This window comes from Bos grunniens, chromosome 18 (genome assembly GCF_055505025.1).
Source record: "Bos grunniens cultivar Pamir isolate PY7600 chromosome 18, Bosgru_T2T1.0, whole genome shotgun sequence".
Taxonomy (NCBI): domain Eukaryota; kingdom Metazoa; phylum Chordata; class Mammalia; order Artiodactyla; family Bovidae; genus Bos; species Bos grunniens.
In genome coordinates, this window is record NC_141182.1 from 21,702,535 (window position 1) to 21,726,039 (window position 23,505).

Genomic DNA, 23,505 nt, shown 5'->3' on the forward strand with positions numbered 1-23,505 from the left:
GAACAAAAAAATAAATAAATAAATAAATCAGAGAACAATGATTTTCAAGGTTGGCTTCTGACCAGTGCCATGTTGGTCCCATACTTGGCTCCAGAACTCCACGAACCACCTCCCCCACCCCACTCCCACCCCCACCCCCACCACACACACACACACACACACACACACACACACACGATGGAACTCACCCTAGCTCAAACAGCAGGTTTTCATCCAATGCTGGGGAACTGTGATCCTCAGATCTTTGCTCATCCTGTTTCCTCTGCCTGAAATGCTCCCCTTCCCTATTGCTTGGCTCATTCTAACTCATCCTTCAGATCTCAGCTTAGACCTCAGTTTTCTCAGAATACCATTTCCCACACTCCGCCCCCAAGCCTATCAGGTCACGCCTTCTCCTCCATGGCCTTTCCTTATCCACGTCCCCTGTCTGAGAATGGCATCTTCCCATTCACTTGTCTGCCTCCTTCATGAACTGTGGACCCCCTGCAGATGAAGACTGAGTCTTTCTTGTTCATCGATGGAATCTCAGTGCATATCACAGTGCCATATGCCAAGAAGGTGCTCAATAAATATATATTGATTAGATGAATAGCAAAAGTGTGTTGGTGAGATGAGAGACAGGAGTTAAGAAGGTTCTCTTAGGAAAGTATTGTATTTACTGAAGTATAGAAACAACACTTCTCCTTTCTCCTCCTACCAGAATGGCTTGCATACAAATGAAGCATGCAAATCCACACACACACACACACACACACACACACACCCTGAGATTCACGCACACACCCTGCTGCAGGCAATCGCTTGTGCAATGTACTTTCCCTTGGTCTGAAACTCTGCTCTTGTCAACTCCTCCCATGTAGCTTTCTCATCCCATGTATACAGGGAATTGCAAACCTAACTGGCAGAGTAAAGGTAATGCCAGGGAAAGAGATTCCATGATCACACCTTTGTGACTTGCTGGATCCAGGTTCCCCCACCAGGGATCGAACCGAAGCCTCCTGCAGTGAAAGCGAGGAGTACGAACCACTGGACCTCTGAGAATTCCCATGCCTAAAATCTTTTCTCATCTCTCTCTCTGCCCTCTAGATTACTGCACCATCCCATTGTGAGGACATTCTACTTAACCTTTATTATGTACAAATCAGGAAGACACCTGAACTTAAAAAAAAATAAAGAAAAAGCTTAGTGCATGGTTCTGCCAGCTGCTCAGAGTCCTTGCAAATGTGTCTTTGGGCAAATAGCTCCCAACTCTGTGCCTCTTTTCTATCTCACAGAGAGGAACAGAAGTTGTCCTCAAAGCACCATGTGACTTTTAAAAAACCTTTTTATTTTATATTGGTGTACAGCTGATTAGCGATGTTGTGATAGTTTCCAGTAGACAGCAAAGGGACTCAGTCATACTCATACATGTATTCATTCTCCCCCACAAACTCCTTCCCGCCATCCAGGCTGCCACAGTGTGACTTTTCTGGGGGGAGGAAAAGAGCTCCTTAAATATGCGTGTACTGGTCATGGTTTTGTTGAGCCTGAGAGACAGGAAGGTATCACTTGCTCTTCCACAGGCAGGTGAATTTTAAGTTGTCTTGAAGGTTATCTTAAATGTGGCTAGAGGCTGAAGTGTCGACTTGCCTCTCCCAAAGAAAGAGTTCTGAGCTGGCCACGTGAACTTCCTTGGGAGCAGAATTTCCAAAGAGGATGGGAGGGTGATTGTTAAGGACCCAACTGGCAGCTGATCCAGTGTGATAACATGACAGAAGCCTCCAAGTGTTTTATGAACCAGGGATCAGCAGGCAGGGCCACCTCCTTCCTGGCCCGGGTGGGGCCCTCTGCCCCGTGGCTGCATCTGACCTCCTGGCTCCTTCTCCCAATGGCGTGCTGACCACGTGTAGAGCCTCTAGGTTGGGGCCGCAAACCCGGGCTAACCACCAGACAGATCTTACTGAGCTCATAAGGTCAGCCTTTGCAATATTTTTCTTCTGAAATCAGTTCCCAAATTGGAAGACTTCATATAAAATCCAGATCTCCACGTCTATGGAAAAATGCAAGATCTGGCAACACCAGGCTCACGTTCTCCCACAGGAATAACCAGCCAGAGGTGAGCAGCTGCTGTGCCTTACTGAGAAGATGTGCTGTTTCCAGACCCCACTGCTACTGCCCGGGCTCCAACAGGCTGAAGGTGGTTTCCCTGATGGCTCAGTTGGTAAAGAATCCACCTGCAATATAGGAGCTTGCCTGCAATACAGGAGACCAGGGTTTGATCCCTGTGTTGGGAAGAGCTCCTGGAGAAGGAAATGGCAACCCACTCCAGTACTTTTGCTTGGGAAATCCCATGGACACAGGAGCCTGACGGGCTGCAGTCAATGGGGTCACAGAAGAGTCAGACGTGACTGAGCAAGTAAATCACCACCTCCTCCAGGCTGAACCCAGCGTCCACTACCTTTCATCACTAATGGTATCTGCTGGGCCCCTGAAGGCACCTGCAGGTCTCTCCCTGGATGGGGATCTTCTGTCCCCCAGATGCTTCAGGAGCCCCTTTTCCTCCTCCCTCACCCTGTTGATGTTGATGTGTCCAATATTTCAGTGCCCAAAACTGGGTTCTTTCTGCCTGTAAGTCATACATTGCCATCATCATGAAGAAATACCAGGCCACAGGCTAAGGAGCAGGCAAGGACCTGTTCTTCCCTTCCCAGATAATACACTCCCACTTCAGCAATAACCTTCTGGGAATCATGCCCGTGACTTTCCTTCTTTCTATTCCATTAGTGACTTTCAAAGTGCGTGTTTCAGCCAGATAAAGGAAGCAGACTGCACTGTATCAGACCTCCTGCAGGATGAGCATTGCGGGATGGGGTTGGGGGGGTGGGGTGGGCAGTCAGGGCTTTCCTGTGATTTGCTCTCATACCTGGGAAGTCAGAATCTGCCGGGTCATAGAGGTGCGTTCTCCTAAGGAAGGAATCAGGCCTTGCTTAACTTTGATCACTGAAATCACTGTTCTCCTTGCCCTTTTTTCATAAACAAGGAAATTGGAACAGAGCTAAGAGAGGCTTTTTCATGCACTTTAGGAAAGAATGAGCAATGGAAAAAGGAAATTGAGAGCTTTGGGGGAGTTTATAGCAGAGGAGTCGTTGAGTTTGAAATCGGAGCTGGGAATCCATATGTTTGGGAGGAAAGAAAAGAAAAGACCAGCCACACTCACAGAGCTTCAGTGGTATGTGCGGAAACGGTTATGGCAGAGGTGGTGGAGAACCCCACGTGGGCTTTATCAGACCCAGATGTTCAGGCAACAGTCCTCAGGATGCCCATGAAAGGGGCTGGAGCCAGAGCCTGCTGTGCCAGACCCAGTGTTTTCTTAACTACCGAGGAACACATGAAATCGGAACACGTGAAATCAGTGGCTGGGAGCTTCCCCCTTCGGCACTCTTAACCCTGAAGCCCTGCCACTGTCTGTGCCACACCCGTTACACACAGGCTGGGCCGCCTCCGGGCAAGACAGATGTGGACGGGAGTGGCTCATCTTGTCCCCATCCTTGCCTGTCAGTCCCTGTCAAGCAGGGGCTGCCAACCTGCCTCTGCTGCCCTCCACCCCAGACTAACCTTGGAATACAAGAGTTGGAAAGCCTGGGTTCGATTCTACCTTGTGTAAGTGACTTAGCCTCTCTGAGTCTCAGTTTTACCATCTTTAAAATGGAGGAAAAAAATCATTTGTGAGGGGCACACAAGACATGCGTCAAGGGCTCTGCAAAGAATAAAAGCATAAAACATATTTAAAAAAAATTATTCATTATACTTTAAATATCACTATGGAAAATTTCAAACATATGCTCATGTAGACAGAATAAACCCTCACACACGGGAAACCTCGCTTCTACAATGACCAACTAATGCTCAATCTTATCTCATCTATAGCTCCACCTCCTTTCCCCACCCCCTGTTATTTTGTAGCATATCTCAGATAGCTTATTTGATCTGGTTATCAAAATGACATGGCTGACTTGCTCCCTCAACCAACTGAAATGTACCCAGTTCTCAGATGTCCCTTGTTGCACCCTTTTCCTCTTCCAGCCCCACCGTATACCTAGTACCCTAAACCCTTCTCGAAGCCATTATTCCTATGAAACTGTCAGCTCAGGTTGTAAGCCCTGGATTTTACCAGACTCAGGGATCTGCAGAGAAAGGAGTAGAACTCTAGGGGATTCCCTGGCGGCCCAGTGTTTAGGACTCCATGCTTCCACAGTTGGGGGTAGGGGAGAGGGCTGGAGAAAGAGTTCAATCCACTATGGGCAATGACTTAATCCATCAGGCCTATGTGGTGAGGCCTCCTTAAAACCCCAAAAGGACTCTCTTCAGAGAGCGTCCTGGTTGAACATGTGAACTGGGGAAAGGGTGAGCTGGAGAGGGCATGGAAACTCTCCACCCTTTCCCCTCCATCACTGGCTGGGGATCTAAGATCCCATATGTCATGTGGTCTGGCCAAAAAAAAAAAAAAAAGAGAATAGAAGCCAAAAACATAGACACTGAAGCATCAGTCCTTGGAAGGAGATGATATTGGGCCATTTCAAGCCCTCCAGGCCTTTGACATCCAAGCTTAAACCCTGCAGAAGTTGACTAAGCTCCTCCTCTATCCATGCTTTTCTTCCAGGAGGAGGGCACATGGGGGCAGGGATCACCAAGTGAATTAGGTCCTCCCTCAACCACTGGCTGCAGGAGAATCAGGGCTCTCCTCTGCCAGCAGATGCTCTGGAAGTGACAGTGTTAGTTGCACAGTCATGTCTGACTCTTTGGGACCCCATGGACTGTAGGCCACCAGGCTCTTCTGTCCATGAGATTCTCCTCGCAAGAATACTGGAGTGGATTGCCATTTCCTCCTCCAGGGGATCTTCCCGACTCAGGGATCGAACCTAGGTCTTCTGCATTGTCTGGCTAGAGTCTGTGATGGAGCTGATTGTGAGTCTTGGATGTATTCTCAATCCCTGGAGAGTGGATAGAATGCAGGCTCCGGAGACCGGAGTTCAAATCTGCCTCTACTACTTACATCACTTCTTTGTGCCTGTTTCGCTCTCTCATCTGTAGAGGTTCCAGTACTTAGCTCACAGTTGGTGAATAGATTAAATGAGATAATGCCATATCCATTAGGATTACCTTGGTAACCAGGAACAGAAAATCCAACCCAAGACACCTTTGGGCAAAAAAGGAACTTAGGGGCTTATCTTAAGCTAAGAAGTCCAGGAGTGGTGAAAAGGTTTCGGACCCAATTTCCATTGTGTGATTTTGGGGTCGGTCCCCACAACAACAAGGAATTCTCTGAGATGCCAGCTGAGTATCCCACAATTCAATTCAGTTCTGACACCATCTACTTGGAGATAGTACAAGATCCCACAGGTTACATGACTGCCCTTCACTCGAAGCCCACCCCATGTCAGACACCAATGACAAGTCCAGCCTCTGCTTCTGACCAATTAGCTATATATCAGAGATTCCCTGGACCTCTTCCTCCGGTGTTTTTAATTTGCTAGAGCAGCTCACAGGACTCAGAGAAACTTAGTAGATTACCAGTTTATTATAAAAGGCTGTAACTCAGGAACAGCTAAATGGTGGAAGAGGTGCGTGAGGAAGGTGAAGAGAAAGGGTGGAGAGCTTCCATACCCTCTCCAGTGCACCACTCTCCCCAGTTCACGTGTTCAACCGGAAAGCTCTATGAATGGAGTGCTTTTGGGGTTTTTTGTAGGCCTCACCACTTAGGCTTGATGGATTAATTCATTGCCCACAGGGAAATGAATTCTGTCTCCAACCCTCTCCCCTCCGGGGAAGACCACAAGGGTGAGACTGAAAGTTCCAATCTTCTAATCACTTGTTTGGTTCTCTTGGTAACCAGCCCCCATCCTTAGGCACTTTCCAAAAGCCACATTATTAACATAACAAAGGACACCTTTATAGCTCTGTTCTCTTAGGAAATTCCAAGAGTTTTAGGACCTCCAAGCAAGCAACTATGGAAAAAGACCAAATATTTCTTATTATAAATCACATTATCACTGGTGGCCTTGGCTGGGTTTGGGGTTCTAATCTCAAAATCAGGACTTGATTTCTGTCTGCTTCTTGGCTCCATCTTTTATGTTTCAACTTGAGTTTTGGGTTAAAGTCGTAAAGTAGATGACAGCATCTGTTTTAGCCCCTGTATCCTTTCCAGATCTTCAGAGAGAATCTCTTTCTCAAAACTCCTAGGAAAAGTCTCACTGATCCTGATTGGGTCGCATGACTATCTGTGACACAGTCATGTGATTCAGGGAAATAAGATGCACTCATTTGCGTAGGCAGAGTCCTTGGATCTGTTTGACGGGGGCCGGGGAGGAGGGGTGTGTGTGTAGGTGATTATTAGAAGGAAATTGCAGAGGGAGTTGGGCAAGGTTACCAGAATGAATGTGGCTAAGCACTGGTGACAGTATTGAAGATATTCACTTTAGATGCTGTGTAAATCTCTGGGCATATTATCAAAGCTCATGAATATGATTTTTAAAAATTCCCTTCTATCTCATGGATTATTTTTATTCTTTTTCAAATATCTGAGCCACCAGGGAAGTGGGGGTTTTTCAAATATGTGCTACATCTTTGATCTTCTCGCAGTCCTAGGAGACAGGAGGACAGGTACTATCCGCTTTTACAGATGAGGATATCAGGACACAGAGCAGTCACACAGCAAAATCATAAGGGTGTGATGGCCGTCAGTCCCACTTAACATGAGAGTGTGTGCTCAGTCCTGTCTGATTCTTTGTGACCCCATAGACTGAAGCCTGCCAGACTCCTCTACCCATGGAATTTTCCAGGCCAGAATACTGGAATGGGTTGCCATGCCCTCCTCCAGGGGATCTTCCCGACCCAGGGATTGAACCCTGGTCTCCTGCATTGCAGGCAGATTCTTTACCACCTTGCCACCATAACTGGCTCTGAATTCCCTGGCAGACCCGCTGGAACTGGAAATTGGGATGTACCGTGTATGGGTTAATCAGGACCTGACAGGGAGTTTGGATCAGCTGCCCAGGTTCATTCCAAAGTAAGCAGTGTTAGACTGGCAGCAGTCTGGGTGGGTCAAGTACCCATCACTGATGCCCTGGCAGATGGCAGTGGAGAAAGCTACTACATGGGCCAAGCCTCTGCCACCCCAGGAACACCCTCTCATGACCCACTCCCTTTACCACAATAAACTGAGTACAGGACTTAGTTTTCCTCATTTCAGAAAAAAAAAAAAGTGGGAAAAAAAAAAAAAAAAACGAGGGGTAGGGGAGGGTTAAGGCTGTGCTTGTTGCTGGGCTGACTTTTCCCAAGGGAAATTGGTCCCAGAGCCAAGAGTATCCTTTGCCAAGAAGTGGAGAGAGAGAAGAATCCCCGGTCAAATGGGGGTGGTTTGGCCAGAAGTCCTCGGGATCCTCTTAAGTGTCGTTGGGCTCTCCAAGTGTTAGTCACTCAGTCGTGTCCGACTCTTTGTGACCCCATGGAGTGTAGCCCGCCAGCCTCCTCTGCCCATGGAATCCTCCAGGCAAGAATACTAGAGCGGATTGCCATTCCCTTCTCCAGCGGATCTTCCCGACCCAGGGATTGAACTTGGGTCTCCTGCATTGCAGGCAGATTCTTTATCATCAGAGCCACAGGGGAAGTCCTGGGCTCTCCAAAGAGCCTCCCAAAACACAGCACCCCTCTTCTGCATCCAAGTTCTTAACACACTGAATAAAAAGACAAAGGAATGGCAGAGAGCCAAGGTACCACCTTAATTATCACGAAAGCTAGCATGGGCGATGTCACTTAGTGGAAGGACAAAAACTAGCTTCCTAACAACCTGGAAGGCAGAGGGAATGGAGCGGAACGTGGCGGATTGGCCTTCCTGGGCTTTCTAATCAGATGTCATTCCATGGGCAAGGGCAGTGAGAGTCAAGATCCAAAGTGTATTTAGGGAAAACCCCTCCTCAAGGAAACCAGAAGTGGAGAAAACATGTGACCGTGGCAAGTTATTCATCTCTCTGGGCATCCGTCTCTTCTGGGCACAGTGGGTGATGACAGTACCTCCCTCGCGAAGGAGGCGGGAAGGACTGGCCGGCATGGTTACTGTGTGTGACAGCCCCGGCATGTAGTAATCACTCAATAAAAGCTGCCTGTCTCTGTGCAGAGTCCAGGCTCATGGCAGGTGGCCTTGCTTTTCTCTCCAGCACTGAAGCCCAGGGCCCCCTGAGTCCCGCTGTGTTTGTGTACGGGCTCTTTCTCTCCAGCTGTAAAAATTCATGAGACTGTGGGTGTGCAGCGGCTTCTCAGTTCTTGGCTTCTTCCCAGGCTGTGTTCTCCCCACTTGGGGGGTAGGGGGAGTGGGGTGGGGTGGCAGACATCCTCTCTGCAGTGGTGGGAGCCCTCCTCCTCCCCCCCACAACCACCCCCAGGCCCTGTTCCAGCAGAGCCTGGCTCAAAGTTCAAAGCCGAGGTGGCTTTGTTGAGTAATTCGGTGACACTGCCTGCCCGCCCGCCATCTGAGGGGATGGCTCCCTCCCACACACCCATTTGCCGAGCATCTGCTGCCCTGTGTTTTGCGGTGTGGAGGCTGGGAACGGGCACGCCGCCCCTACTGACCGCCGCGAGGCTGTGCTTCCTTCCTCTCCCCGCTGCCCTTGGGCTCCAGGTCTCAGAGCCTCGCGCGGGGAGGTTTCAGATCCGCTCCCAGGCTGCCTGGCGCGGACTGCATCTGGACTCACCCCAACCTCTTCCTCCTGGGGGTTCAGAGTGTTCTTGGAAGGAAGCCTGGGAAGGGAAAGGCCTTCCCCAGCCTTCCCCATGCAGCAGTTGGCCGACAGCAGAGACCCGAGCTGCCAAGGGCTCCAGAGTCAGACAGACCCGAGTTCAAATCCCTGGGTGACCTTGGGCAGGCTGCTGTCTCTACACTTAGGTTTCTTATTCATGAAAAACTGTGACAGCAACAGGATCTGCCTCGTGGGCTCATTGCCAGGATTCAGCGAGATGTTCCCTATGGGAATGCTCACCCCACATCTGGCAAGTGAGGCGTACTGGAGAGATGGTAGCCCTTGACCATCAGGAGGGGATCTTCCTCCCCAGGAAGGGAGGGAACATCACCTATTTGGCCCATCCCACCGCCCAACCAAGACTCCTGGGTAGTTGCTCTGACTTGACTAAACTGGGTTGTTTTTTTTATTGCAGAGACCTTTTGGGCAAGGACTCTATCTCATTTATCTTGTAACTCCCCCACCTAACATGGTAGCTGACACTTAAAAAGCACACTAAGTGTTCTGAGTAAATAAGTGGAAGGTAAAGGAGCTAGGGAGTGTCTGGCGGCTGCTTCTGCTCCTGGGCTGTTTTCTGAACTCTGGGCCATCCCAGTCTTTCTGCTTTTTTCTCTTCTCCCTCGCTTCCTCCCCTCCTTCCTTGCTCCCTTCCCCCTTCCCTTCCTTCCTTCCTCTCTCCTTCCCACCCTCCCTCCTTCCTTCTTTCCTCCCTCCTTCCTTCTTTCCTTCCTTCTGACCTTCGTTTTGCTAAATGAAAATAGCTTCCATCTTTCCTTTTCTTGTCCTCCAAAGCTGTGAGAGCACCCCTTGAGAGCCCTTCACCCAGCCGAGAGAGCTGCGATTCCTCTTTCAAATTGAGTCTGTCCCCTGACTCATTCATTAAAATGCATAGGGCATGTGACCAAACTGCATAATGAGTCTCTCATGAGGAAGGCTCAGAGGCACGGAGATGCTGCCAACTGCAAAGGCAAATACTTCCCCCCCAGCTGCGGATCAGGCTCATTGGCCGCCGTGCCCTGAGAAGGCCGGGGGCTGCCGTTCATCTCCAGTAAATCAGCCAAGCCCTGGAGAACTGCAGCCTGGCTCAGGCTGTGCAGGCTTGGAAGCTGCGTTCCTTTGGAGAATCCAACCCACGACCTTTTCTCAACCTTCCCCCACCCCTGCTTCACTTCATTTTTCATTTCTCTCAATAGATTTTTAACCACACAAGTAGTATGTGAATATATTCTTTTGATAAAAATTTAAGCAGAAAAGTGAGGCTCCTATGACCATTGCCCAACAGTTCTACTTCTCTCTGAGACAGCCTTCTTCCAGTGTCTTTCAGCTGCTCTGTAAAGGTGCCCCATAAAAGCAATTTAGGGACCCAAATCCCCTTTTGCCCTCCTGAAGTCCCAAGGCCAGTTCTCAACAGAACAGTCAATATGCATCTTGGACCCTTTCTCAGCCCTCTTCCTAGCAGCCCTCCATTCTGCCACGTGTAATCCCCACTCACTGAGGCATCTCCCTTGAATCCCATCCCTACAAGAGAACTCTACCATCCACACTTAGGAGGCAAACAGATAAACCAGATTACTCCCTGATTAGACATTATGTTGCACTGTTTTCCAGAGGCATCTGCACTTTTATTTGGAATCTTGAAGCATGAAAAAGGTGTTGAAATCCAGTGATCATCACGGTGACCTCTCAGATACCAAGGCCATCTGCGTTCCACTTTCAGGGCTTGAGCCTCTCCAAACCCCCTAAATTATATTTCTTGGGTAACAACCTATTCCACCAGGGAGTGGCCTTGGAAAAATCACTAACTTCCCTGGGTCACATTAACTCACCTGCAAGATGGGAACAATACTAGCACCTCCTTCAATGGGTTGTTGTGAAGCTTAAGTGGAAAAGCTTTTGGCATTTTGCCTGGCACGTAGTCAAGACATGATTAATTGTCATGTCATAGTAAAGAATTATCCTCATCATCGTTAGTTTTGCTCTAATCCATAATACTCCAGTTCATTCATTCCGGAAGTATTTTTGTTGAGCACCTACTATGTGCCAGGCACTGTCCTTGATCTTAGGAATCCAGCAAAGAAAGGGTCAAATATGGTTCCCACCCTCGACATTCTGACACAAATGTATCAGATCTTTCTGTTTGTTAAGTACTTTGTTCTCAGGTATGTCATGTCCTCACTGATGCCTTTTAGTCAAGCAGAGGCTGTATGATTATCTCTGTTGTTTGGGTTTAGAGAATTAAGCTAATGTGACAAGTAGAAACTGCACCCCCTACAACATGGTCTGGAGTCTTTCTGGTTCCAGTCTCTTGAGATATCAGTGATTGTTCCCAGGCATGGGGGTGGGTGAGCGGCTTGTAAGCAGCTCCCAGAGCCAAGGTGTGGTTTTTTCCAGTAGCCATGTACAGATGTGAGAGTTGGACCATAAGGAAGGCTGAGCACCTAAAAATTGATGCTTTTGAACTGTGGTGCTGGAGAAGACTTTTGAGAGTCCCTTGGACAGAAAGGAGATCAAACCAGTCAATCCTAAAGGAAATCAATCTTGAGTAGTCATTGGAAGGACTGATGCTGAAGCTGAAGCTCCAATACTTCAGCCACCTGATGTGAAGAGCCGACTCATGGAAAAGACCCTGATGTTGGAAAAGATTGAGGACAGGAGGAGAAGGGGGCAACAGAGGATAAGATGTTGGATGGCATCATCAACTCAATGGAGATGAGTTTGAGCAAACTCTAGGAGATGGGGAAGGACAGGGAAGCCTGGTGTACTGCAGTTCATGGGGTCACAACAAGTCGGATACAACTTAGCAACTGAACAAGAGCCTCAAAGCCCTGACCCCTCCAACAGTAGAACAAAAGAGAGAGAGAGGACAGCCTTCCATGTGCCTCTCAAAGAGTCCCAGTTAGTTCTGTCCATGAAGTCAGTCAACTGTGCCTAACATGCAAACGTATTCTCTGTCTGGGTGCCAGTTTCCAGGGCTTTGAGACGATTTCATTAATGAAAAAGCACTTGCTCCAGCCTGTGGCCCGTGGGCCTGGCTATGACAACAGGCAGCTCAGCTGTCTAAGAGCATCTTCCCCTGGACTCCCCCCAGCGCAGGAGAGAGAAGGGCTGGGACTGTGGGCCCAGTGACCAAACTGCATCTCCTTGGGGAGGTGTCGGAACCCCCAGCTAGAACGGGGTTCTCCGCACACAGCCAGGATCATCCCCCGAGTCAAGGCCAGGCCACAGGACTGGTCCTGTCTGAGAAGACACACAGAAACTGAAAGTCTATACAGGGCAGGCCTGGCAAAAACCCCATGGAAAGGGCACTGCAGGCCCACCACCTCTTGGAGATGCCCAGGACCCGAACAGGGCTCTGCCCATGGCATTTCCCTGACCCCATCACAGTGACCACTCACCCTGGCCCTCTGACCATGGGTGAAAAATCTGAATCTACACAGCAGCATGACTGGTCAAGGGTCCCCCACCCTCAAGGTCAGCACTGCCTAATCCTCATGGAAATTCACACAGCCCTGTCCTTCTTTAGGGTCCTTTATTCACTCTGTCTGGACAAGCTCACACCTTTCCAAGGTGTGCTTCATACCCATCCGAAGCGTATAGTTGCATTTTCTTTTATTGACTCCAAGTATACAGGATCATTCATAGTCTTTGATTCATGATATGCTTTCATCTTCATTTGGACCTTGCACAGCATTCATCTAATTATTATTTATCTATGATTACTTATTTATTTATAATACGGTAAACATCTATGAGGGGGCTCGCCTGCCAATGCAGCAGAAATAAGAGTTGCAAGTTCGATCCCTGGGTTGGGAAGATCCCCTGGAGGAGGACATGGCAACTCACTCCAGTAGTCTTGCCTGGAGAATCCCATGGACAGAGGAGCCTGGCAGGCTACGGTCCGTGGGGTTGCAAAGAGTCGGACAGAACTGAAGCGACACGGCACACATGCACGCAGACACCTGTGATCCCCACCCCCTACTTCTTCCTTTTGATGCGGAAAGCTCATCATTTCTGCACTGGTACCAAATCGAATCTTGGAGACAGGGTTTGGGGTGAAGTAGGAAAGGGTAGCTTTATTGGTTTGCCAGGCAGAGGGGGACACAGTGGGCTAACGTCCTCAAAACCATATATCCTCACTTGGGGAAGACAGTGAGAAGTTTTATATTAATTGTTCTAAGCGGGTGTGGTCAGCTCGTGGACATTCCTCTGATGCGTTGGTGTTGAGGTAAGTAGGAGTCGGCCTATCAGCCTTCAGGTCCAACTGGTCTGGAGTCTACATGCTTGTGGGCAGCATATCATCATTAATCTTTAACTTCTCCCACCTGGAGGGGGTTTCAGTACCTGTGAATTAGCTCAGAGATATTGTTGTGTGTATCCCTTGGTGGGGAAATAGGACCTTGCTCCAAGGCTTCTCATGACTGTTTGTCCCTGGTCTCCCATCTTCTCCCTTCTTTAACAACTGCTTGCCCACTGAAACTCAGGGAACGTCATGGAGGCTGAGTGAAGGCTGTTTCCTATAATCAAAGAAAAGGGGGACACAGAAAGGCTTTATGCCCAGGAGCCCCACAGGGCCCTGCAGGGTATCGCTATGTGTTTCTGCCCTTCCCATCACTTGACCTCCCTCATCCATCCTGAATCCTTTTTTTTTTTGGCTGGATTGGATCTTCACTGTGGCATACAGGCTCTCTGTAGTTGTGACGCTTGGGCTTCTCAGGCTGTGGAGCACAGGCTCTAGAGTGCATGAGCTCAGTGGTTGCAGCATGTTGGCTTAGTTGCCCCGAGGTGTATGAAATCCCAGTTCCCCAGGCAGGGATTGAACCCGAGTCCTCTGCTTTGCAAAGCAGATTCTTTTTTTTGTAAATTAATTTATTTTAATTGGAGGCTAATTACTTTACAATATTGTAGTGGTTTTTGCCATACATTGACATGACTCAGCCACGGGTGTACATGTGTCCCCCATCCTGAACCCCCCTCCCACCTCCCTCCCCAGCCCATCCCTCAGGGTCATCCCAGTGAACCGGCCCTGAGTGCCCTGTCTCATGCATCAAACCTGGACTGGCGATCTAGTTCACATGTGGTAATATACATGTTTCAATGCTGTCTCTCGAATCATCCCACCCTCACCTTCTCCCACTGAGCCCAAAAGTCTATTCTTTACATCTGTGTCTCTTTTGCTGTCTCACATAAAGGATCGTTGTTACCATCTTTCTAAATGTTAATATACTATATTGGTGTTTTTCTTTCTAACTTACTTCACTCTATATGGCTCCAGTTTCATCCACCTCATTAGAACTGGTTCAAATGCATTCCTTTTAATGGCTGAGTAATATTCCATTGTGTCTATGTACCACAGCTTTTTTATCCATTCATCTGCCGATGGACATCTAGGTTGCTTCCATGTCCTAGCTACTGTAAACAGTGCTGTGATGAACATTGGGGTACACATGTCTCTTTCAATTCTGGCAACACAGATTCTTAGGACCACCAGGGAAGTCCCCCATCCTGAATCTTGACTTTCCAATTCCTTTGTATTTCTAAAAATTAATTTTAGTATATTTTTCTGAAAGTTGCATCCTTTAGATCTTGTTTTCATATTGCTTAAGAGAATATTCTGCTGTGTGTAGCCTTCTGGAATATACTTTTTTCTCAAAATGTTATATTGCTAAAATTCATCCACATTGTAGTATAAAGCTATGGTCTCTTTGTTTTCACTATTATAGTCCTTTTACTGTTATGTCCCACAAGCATTTATTTATCCTCCTGACAATCAACATTTGCGTTGTTACCAGCTTTCCACTGTGAATGGCTGAGTTAGACATTCTTGTTGTGGCTCAGCTGGCAAAGAATCCGCCTGCAATGCGGGAGACCAGGGTTCGATCCCTGGGTTGGAAAGATCCCCTGAAGAAGGGAAAGGCTACCCACTCCAGTATTCTGGCCTGGAGGATTCCATCATACCAACAACGGTGATAATAGATTACAGGGGACTTCCTTGGTGGCTCAGACAGTAAAGAATCTGCTTGCAGTGCAGGAGACCTGAGTTTGATCTGTGGATTGGGAAGATCCCCTGGAGAAGGGAATTGCAACCACTCTAGTATTCTTGCCTGGAGAATCCCATGGACAGAGGAGCATGGTGGGCTAGAGTCCAGGGGGTCCCAAAAGTTGAACACGACTGAGCGACTAAGGATGTACATCCCTTGGTGGGCCAGTAGCAAAGACTGTGCTCTCAATGGAGGTGATCCGGATTTGATTCCTGGTCAGGGAACTAGGTCCCACATGGCATAGCTAAAAGATCCCACATGCAGCAACTGAGACCCAGCACAATTTAAAAATAATATAATAGATTAAGCACTAAGTGCCAAGTGCTATGCTGACTAACACCTTTACTTTTATTATCTTGTTGCATCATTTCAGAAACTCTATAAAATAGGTTCTATATTACCCATTTATAAAAGAGGGGGAACTGACATTAAATGTCTTTCCCAGAATCACACAAGCAGTAAATGATGGAGGCATTTATTGTACCTGAACCCTGGCATCTGACATCCAAGCCCTTAACCATGATATTATAGGTGTCCAATAATATTTGAATGACGTGTCTTTACTTACAGGTAACCAGAGGCAGGATCAGATGCCTTGTCACTTTTACTTTTTATCTCCTATCAGAGTATTTAACATGCACCTATATTTTGGTTATAAACAAAGCTTAGAGGATTTTTATAATTTTACTCCAGTCAAATGCAACTCACAATCTATGATTGGTTATAATTTCTCAGAAATCATTATGCAGACTGGAGAAGTCCCACTGTGAGAGAGCTCTAACCTACAAATTGTTCTTAAATGTCATAAGATGTTTATGAATTTCTCCTTTACCAATAATTCCCCAACCCTGCTCTATTTTTTTCTCTTATCAATCACGCTTATTATCTCTAACCTACCATGTAATGTACTTATTGTTGTATCTGTTATTCTCCCACAAAGACAGGAATATTTGTCTGCTTAGCTCTGTCTACCTCTTTAATTGGTTTAGCGCTGATGTGGCCATAGCGCCTGAAACTGTACATGGCCAAAGAAACAGCTCAACAGATATTTGGTGAATGAATGGCAGAAACATATGCTTCCAGGAATGAATGAATGGGTGAATGAGTGAATAAGCCAATGAAGACTAAATTGAACAGCTAATGCAAATCGGCTATGTTATTTTGATTTGCTGGTTTCATTTTTTCTTTTGAAGCCAAGGATTTTTTTTTTCAGGGTTCAGATTTCAAGCATTTCTATAGGTCTGGGAGGCCAGAGATTTTGTGTCTCTGTGCCTAATGGCTAAAACAGTCCTGAGGATCCAAAACCATGTTCTGTTGCCTTTTCCTTTATCTCTTAAAAACCAAAAACATCAGCAGTGTGAGCAGCCTGCCTCAAATGAGACTAGCAGGAGGCATTTTAAAAAATAATAAATAAAAAAGCTCCTGGCAACTTCAATATAGGAATTGTTCTAGCAGTCTCCGTCAGTGTCCAGGTCCAATGCACCCTGTTATGTGTGCAAAACACCTGACGTGTGTAACAGGCCTGACCCCCCTGGCTATTAGTCCAGACGAGGGTGCACTGGATAAAGGCAGGCATCAGGAACCACCCACCCCTCCCAGTTAAGCATCTGTGGCTCAGTTCTCAGAGCCGGGCCAAACGGGTAATTATAGCTTCCCTCTGTGGTGTACAGGGCAGGAGGCTGATTTAATAAAGGAAGCCTGCTGTCTGTCTCCAGCCCGGCTCTGACTCATGGAACCAGGGAGTCCCAAACTCGCTATCCTCGGAGGGTGGCGAGCCACCAGGGGCGGGTGGGAGGTGAGGGTGGCTGCCTTCTCAGAGCCAAAAGCCCCGAGAATGAGGAAACTCCCCACTTGGCCTGGAGGAACCTGCAGCTGGAGCCAGAGGAAGTGAGGCTCAGACAGAGCAGCTGCTGTTCCAGCAACTGCAGCCCCTGCCGAGCACCCTTGAAGGGAGGCCACCCGCCCACCCCCCCTTCCCCCCCCCCGCTGCATGGAGATGTAAAGTAAAAGGAGTTAGTAATTTTCATATTCAGGATTAATTGGGGGAAAAACCAGATCCCCTCTAGAGAGATGTCCGCCTTTGCCTGCCAGGCCGGGGGCCTTGGGGTTCTTTTAGGAGCCCAGGTGGACGGAGGCTGGAGTCCTGAGAGCTCTGTTCTCCTGATTTCTCACTTGGGGAAGGGGAGGCAGCTAATTGGTTCTTTGCAGCCACAGTGGCAGTTTGACCTGGGAGTGGCTTCAGCTCCGGGAGAGGGTGACAGTCAGCTCCGGGGAGGATGTGAATGCCGCCCTCCGTGGGTCACCGGAGGTCATTTTATCCTTCCATCTGCCTCCAGCAGCTTCTTTCCCCTCCTCCTGACCGGCAGCCCGACGGAGACAACTTGACCTCTTCCCCCAGCCCCCACCCTGTCATCCCTTCCCGCTGAGTCACCCCTATCCTGGTCAGGTGATCCTGCCCTGAGCCCTTCCGAGAGCACCTTGACCTATATTCCGAACTCTCCAGGACAGCGGATCTGAATGGTTCCCAGAGAGGGCCCGCCAGGGCCAGTGGGCAGGATGCCCGGGTGCCCGCTGCTGGCAGCCCCAGGCTGCTGAGCAGGCGCCCTGGGGGCAGTGGGAGGGGATGGTTCTCCCCCACCCTCCCCTGGCCCCAGAAGGAGAACCACCAGACGGGCTGGAAAAATGGAAAGTTAGGAGGCTGTGTGCCCGGCTGGGGAGGGAGGTGTCGAGTTGAGTCAGCTGGGAAAGCTGACAGCTACTAGGAGACAGGCCTCCTCCCCTCCTGCTCGGAGCCAGAGTCCCTGGCTCCGTGCCAAGCCCTGACTGCAGCAGGCTGCCGGGGACAAGCGGGGCAGGGAAGGACACATGCCATCCCGGCTCCAGGGTCGGGCGACAGGGCTCCCCAAGGGGAGGGGAAAGCTGAGGAACTATGCAAACCCTGGGATCAACTTCGTCCCAGATGACTCATCTGGTTAATCCCAGCCCAGAACACAACCCCCACCCCACCCCAGCCACCAGGAACAAGTTCCCATCCCCAAATTCCCCACAGAATGAACCCGACTTATTTTGTCTATGGGTTCTTTGTCTGTTCAGGCTTTATGTCCCCGGGATGTGAGGATAACTGGGGGGTTGGTGGAGGCCGTGGGGTGGCGGAGTCGGGAGGCCACAAGGGTTGGGGGAAGGAAGCAGCGCTGTGGAAAAAGATTAACAGGGAAGAGTTCAGAATCAAACTTCAGTCACTGTGGGCCTCACTCTCCAGTCTGTCGCTGAGGGTGCGGGTTTAATAGAGCCACACCACATCCATCAGATGGCGTGAGCATTAGATCAGATGATATGTGTGAAAATGTTCTGTCAATCATGTATCATTATGTATAACTGTATACTTTGGCCACCTGATTCAAAGAGCTGACTCACTGGAAGAGACCCTGATGCTGGGAAAGATTGAGGGCAAGAGGAGAAGAGGGTGATAGAGAGTGAGATGGTTGGATGGCATCACCAAATCAATGGATGTGAATTTGAGCAAACTCTGGGAAGTAGTGAAGGATAGGGAGGCCTGGCATGCTGCAGTCCATGGGGTCGCAGAGAGTCAGACACGACTGAGTGACTGAACAACAACGATATGCTCTCCTCTCTAACTTGTTATATCACTCCCCCGTCCCTTCAAGAGGATCATTTTATTTATTGAATGTCCCAGACACAGAAGAGCCTGCCTCTGGGTGTGTTCACAAATGTAAACAGAAAACCGTAGCTTCTAGCTCCATTGTGGTCCGTCAAGTCTAACGCCCAGGCCCACCTAGCTTGATTACACAGTACCCACAGGTTAACTGTACAGCGTTTTTTTTCTTTCATACCAAGAAAAGCTGTGTCTGTATCGTAATTTGGACAATAATCTGTAGACTGGAGCAAAGTCCATTTTTTTTCATCAGAATGTAAACTTAGGAAGCCTGGTGCCCATGGGTGCTTGAGGAAGGGGCAGGTGCAGGTGACTTGGCTGGAGGCAAAGACGAAGGGAAGAGAGAAGGAAGGAAGGGAATTAGTAACTTTAAGAGCAGAGCTGATTTCCCAGGAAGCTAATTATGCTTAAATTTTAGGGCCTTTCATTTGCATGCATTCCAAGACCTGGTACCTAATTTTTAATTCATAATTATGTATTCTTTCCTTAAAGAGAGCCCACAGTATTTACACTTCGAACCCCACCAAACCTGGATCTGCCCCTTTGCAAGAGGTCTCTGAGAGACCCAACCATTATTCTGCTAAAGATTCACAAGCACGAAAGAAACCCACATGGTGTGGGAGGTGTGGCCTTTCCACGTAGTCCCCACCGTGGACGCCAAATCTGAAATTTGCAGGAAGGTCCACATGTAGGCCAGGCAAGGACAACACCCCACGGAATGGGATGTAGAAAGAGGGTGGAGGTCAGGAATATGCAGAATTTTTGGGCCAGTTCCAACTGACTTCCTGAATCCACTCTGGTGCTTCCAGGACTGGGTAGTGTCCAGGTTCAAATCTGGTTGCATAGCCCAGAGCAGTGGAGAGACAGTGGCTTGCAGTCTAGAATTCTCTCACTGGCCCTGGCTGGTCTTCTGTGTGTGTATGCGCTCAGTCGCTCAGTCGTGTCCAACTCTTTGCAACCTGTAGCCCACCAGGCTCCTCTGTCCATGGGATTCTCCAGGTAAGAATACTGGAATGGGTTGCCATGCCCTCTTCCAGGGAATCTTCCCAACTCAGGGATTGAACTTGTGTCTCTCGTGTCTCCTGCACTGGCAGGCGGGTTCTTTAGCACTAGCGTCACCTGAGAAACCCATGAGTCCCGTCTTAATAACTAGCTACTGGCCTTGGTGGAGTAACTTAACCTCTTTGGGCCTACATTTAAGATAACAGTGGGTGATTTCAAAGTGCTTTGCTTAAATCGCCTTGTCCATCACTGTATTCCCATTGTTGAGTACAATGTAATAATATTAAAGGTAATTGTTAGTATTGTTTTATATTAATGGCAAACATTAACGTAGTGCTTATAGATGAGCAAACTGAAGTACGAAGCTGTTACTAAATTTCCCCAGATCATTCATCGAGTAAATGGTGAGGCTGTGATTCAAATCCATGCAGTCTGGCTCCAGAGTCCCCCTTTTCAATATGCTACATTTTCAATAAACATCTTTTTTTTTTTTAACTAGTAGAGTTTATTTTTTAGAAAACTTCTAGATTTACAGAAAAATTGAGCCCACAATACAGAGAGTCTGAGGAATGTAGCAAATCAGCAAATGAAGTATCCTTTGATTGAGACCATGATTCATTACCAAAGGTACAAGGAAAAGGAATTGGTGAGCTCTCTACTTGGGTAGGTTCCTCCACTTAATTCTCACAGCTAGCTGCTTTGTTAAATAGTAGCATTAACAGCATTTTGCATTGAGGAAACTAAGGCTCAGAGAGGGTAGGGGGCTTGTCCTAGGTCACATAGCAGATGAAGGTTGAGGACTAGAAAGCTACAATATGTCCGATTCTAAAGGTAATGTTTGCCTCTCTATAAACTTCACCATTATCACTAAAAGGTATTTCGTGTTGTATTTAGTAACCTATCGTTTGCCTCTAGTGCCTTATAGAGTTCTAAAATTGCTTTGTAGGGACCTCCCTGGTGGTCCAGTGGTTGAGACTCAGGGCTTCCGGTGCAGAGGGCGTGGGTTCGATCCCTGGTCAGGGAACTAAGATCCCCTATGCCTCGTGTGCACCCAAAAACAAGCAAACAAAAGCTTTGTATTCTTTTTTATCTTTTGGTCCAGGAAGGTGGATGAAGCAATGACTGTGATTTCATTTTGCAGAGGAGGCTGTGTGTGTGTGTGTGTGTGTGTTAGTCACTCAGTCGTGTCCGATTCTTTGCAACCCCATGGACTGTAGCTCTCCAGGCTCCTCTGTCCCTGGAATTCTCCAGGCAAGAATACTGTAGTGGGTTGCCATTTCCTTCTCCAAGGGATCTTCCCGACACAGGGATGAAACCCAGGTCTCCCACATTGCAGGCAGATTCTTTACCATCTGAACTACCAGGGAAGTACTCGGGCTTTAAAAATTAAGATCCTGTGGTAAGTGTTGAGGTAGATTCAGGACTGAAACACTAGTTTGTTAACTCTCCTCCCTTTTTCATCCAAGCATCCCTCCATCAAAACTACCTAACTGCACGTTGACTCTTGCTGAGCCCATAAAGAGGAAATCCCTTGTTTGCTATGAGTCCCCAAGGGGCTGCCCCTTTTGCCAGGGGTTTGCCAAGAAAAACTTTTCCAGAACTGAAGCTTTGACTCCATTTAGGTCCTGTGCTACATATTTAGCATTTTATCTGCTGGGTGGCCAAAGCATGGAGAGAAAAGGTTAACTGTGACATTTTGTTTTTTCACCTGTGTATAACCAGCCCAAGGTGAGGAGTTGGGCATTTTCAGTTAAAGAAGGTTGTGCCTGATTAGGATGGCAAGGTCAGAAACCGCATCGCCAGTGTTGGAAACCCATTTTCTGATGGCGGCAAAGAAAAGATTTCCACTCTGCCCTCAGCTTGCAGGCCAACATAAGGATACGTCTGAAGCAAGCAAATTATCTTTGGCACTTCCCCTTTCTTGACAGCCTCGAGCTGGAGGCACCCAACTTACTACCCCAGAGCAGAGCATATTCTTGTTTGTTTGCTTTTGGTACATCATCTTCATCTTGAAAAAATTTCAAACCTACAGAAATGGTACCTCCTAGATTAAGAAGGGCTTAATTCACTTTTAAAATATTTGAATTTTTAATACAATTTTTAAAGATTACACTTCATTTGCAGTTGTTACAAAATGTTGGCTATATTCCCCATGTTGTACAATACATCCTATCTTACACCCAATAGTTTATACTTTTTCTAGAAGAAGCCAGTGATTCGGCTTATTATGCACCCTTCCAGAGATATTTCATATATATACAAGAAAATATAACTGTATGTGTGTATTCTTGGGTTTTCTATTTTTATTTTTCAAGTTTTTAAAATGTTCCTAGATCAGTTTTTTTTTTTTTTTAATACTTATTTATTTGGCTGTGCAGGGTCATAGTTGCAGCATGTGAACTCTTAGCTGAGGCATGTGGGCTCTAGTTCGCTGCCCAGGGCTCAAACCCAGGCCCCCTGGATTACGAGCATGGGTCTTAACCACTGGACCATCAGGGAAGTCCTTGGACGTATGCGTTCTTGTTTTACCTTTTGTCCCCATGATCGCATACTCTATTATTCCACATCTTGGTTCTGTCATTTGAAATCATTCTAATTCCGTTCATAAAGAATATTCTCATTAAAAAAAAATTTAATCGTATTCCATTGTATGGATATTCCATAATTCGGTTAACCAGGCCCCCAAGATGATCACTTGTTTCCAAACTTTTGTTTCCAAACTTTTACTGATGTACTGTAATGAATAACCTTGAACATGTGTTATTCCTTAGAATGGATTGTAATATAGACCAGAAATGAGGTTCTACTGTAAGATTATGTCTGGGAGGTTTCATAAGTTCAGGTACTTAAAAAGCAGGTCATTTCTTGTCTCTCTTCTACACTCCTTTGATCTGGGGTTGGTAACCTAATCTTATGTGCTCTATGTCTTAAAAGTTTCACTGATGATGTCTCCGGTGACAATGGTGATAAAATAACTTTTCTGAAGAGGTTACTTTCTTGTGCTGAAACTACTGTTTCTCACGGATACCCTGTGCTCACCCCTGCTCAGGACATTAGCCAGTTAGTTCCATACAAATAATGCATATGTTACTTTAGCACCACGAATCTAATCTAGTCTGGGGTCCACCAGTGCCTTGGTGCCAGGTTAGAACACGTGAACCAGAAGTTCAGGCTTCATGTTGTTTGTATTTGGGGAATTAATCCAAGTTTCCCATGCATGCTGTTCGAAGATTTCAAAGAAGCATAGTAAAAAGGTATAAATACCAATAACAACAAAAAATAATAAAGTTATTTCCCAAAGGACAGCTGGAAGGCAGGGCTGCAAAGTTAAATAGCCAGAAACATCCTCTGTGGCTTTTTCAAATTAGGTCTTATTATATGTATTTACTAGGACATATTTCAGATAAAGAACTAAACTCCATCTTTGTTAGCTCAGAGGAAATGAAGACAGGTTCATAATCTAGTTAAAGGTGCAGCTGCTACACTAAACACACACACACACACACACGCACACAAACACCTCACCACTGCCACCACATCATGTCCCACATCCCACATCTTACACATGTTTGGTTACATTGTAGCATTTTGACAAAAAAGTCATCTTATTCAGTTTCCTCCTTCCCAGATGGGCTACCCGTCTGATATATATATATATATTTCAAACATATATGTATATATATGTATGAAAGTGGAGGTGTTAATCACACAGTTGTGTCCAACTCTTTGCAACCCCACGGACAGTAGCCCAACAGGTTCCTCTATCCCTGGAATTCTGCAGGCAAGAATACTGGAGTGGGTTGCCATTCCCATCTTCAGGGGATCTTCCCCACCCAGCATCGAACCTGGGTCTTCTGCATTGCAGGCAGATTCTTTACTGTCTGAGCCACCAGGGAAGCCCAATATATAAATGTATACATATATGTAAAGGACGGAGAAGGCAATGGCACCCCACTCCAGTACTCTTGCCTGGAAAGTCCCATGGACGGAGGAGCCTGGTGGGCTGCAGTCCATGAGGTCG

General features: G+C 47.4%; 1 protein-coding gene across 4 annotated transcripts in view; it reads left to right on the forward strand.

The window, feature by feature from the left end:
* The window catches only part of CHD9 (chromodomain helicase DNA binding protein 9), a 229,718-nt gene that overhangs the window by 19,870 nt on the left and 186,343 nt on the right, over positions 1 to 23,505 (forward strand). For 2 of the 4 annotated variants that reach the window (XM_086350651.1, XM_086350631.1), the window contains exon 1: positions 19,323 to 19,481. The exons of the other annotated variants lie outside the window; for them this stretch is intronic. The gene's annotated coding sequence lies outside the window, so the exon portion shown is untranslated. Of the gene's footprint in view, positions 1 to 19,322; positions 19,482 to 23,505 lie in introns of those variants that run through there. 4 annotated transcript variants of the gene reach the window in all.